We start from the raw sequence: 1,372 nt of genomic DNA on the forward strand, positions 1-1,372 counted from the left end.
GCATGTTTATTTTAGATCTGTGTGGCAGCAGCAATATACATTAAATAAATCAATAAATGCCCTGCTCTGTTGTCTCCTCTGAGGCTGGGACTCTAAACAGTGTTCTGTGCTCGTCTGTGCAGACAAAGACAGAACAGTTAGCATGTTTTACTCAAACTTTCGCCATGGCTTTAGAGCTGGTACACCGTTGTAGCTTGCGAAATCAAATTACAGATTAAGGGGCGGTAATATTATAATGAAATCCCTTTGCAACATCACTAGGGGAGCGAAATCAGACGCGCTTCTGTCAATGATCCAGCACCCCATCAGCACCTGCGTTCAAAATTCTTTGGCAAGAAGCGAGATTTCTCTTGCACTTTAGGACTGTTCAATTAATCAAATTTTATTTTCGATTTTGAATTTGGCTTCTAAGGATTATGAAAGCAAAATGTTTTAGGTAAAGCGATTATTGTGCTGCATTTCGTCTAGCAAACCTTCCTTTCCTTCATAGCGCCTTCGTTCCTCCCTAAAAGTCCAAACTTAACGTCAAATCAGTGATTGTCGTAAAAAGCAGTCTACTGTTGTTAAACTGCAGGACTCGTTTGATAATAAAAAGAGTTATTAAAAGAGACACCGGGATGGAGCGGGGACGTTTTGGGCTTCTGGTGTGCACCTTAACGTAATGATTTTAGTAGTTTTACAAAGCATTAATCCATCAGATTATACAGTGAAGACTGCAGTGTTATTTTACATTTGTTTAATTTATTCCATTTCTTTTGTAGGATATTATTTACCTGAATACTACTGTTGGTTAGCCTAGTATTTTCTTTTTCTTTAGTAGAAAAATTACATATGAATTTTATGTATAAAATGCCTTCATAGTGGTGCAATTACAAATAGATGTTTTATATTTTTATATGTTTTATATTCATTTGTTTTTTATAGCCTAGTTGTAATTTGTTCGAACATGCTGTTTCTTTGGTATAGATTTTTACATTTCAGAATATAAAGCCAGTTTGCTTGTAAAAAAAAAAAGTCAATAAGAGGCACCAGATTGTTAAGCAGTAGGCCTAGGCCTATTGTAAGAGTAGTAAAACCATTAACCATTAAAACCTTAACAATACTCATCCCTACTTCCCTACTTGTATCAGTAGGAGAGAGATCATAACACTTTTGGAAATGGATCTTTACGAAATTAGGCATATTTTGCATTTTAGGTTGATTTTGAGCACAAAGTATGTGCTTTCTGCAGCTACATGTGTGTGTGTGTGTGTGTGTGTGAGAGAGAGTGTGTGAGTGAGTGTGTGTGTGTGTGTGTGTGTGTGTGTGTGAGAGAGAGAGAGAGAGTGTGTGTGTGTGTGTGAGTGAGTGAGTGTGTGTGTGTGTGTGTGTG

This window comes from Sinocyclocheilus rhinocerous, unplaced genomic scaffold (genome assembly GCF_001515625.1).
Source record: "Sinocyclocheilus rhinocerous isolate Xijiao unplaced genomic scaffold, SAMN03320098_v1.1 scaffold807, whole genome shotgun sequence".
NCBI lineage: Eukaryota > Metazoa > Chordata > Actinopteri > Cypriniformes > Cyprinidae > Sinocyclocheilus > Sinocyclocheilus rhinocerous.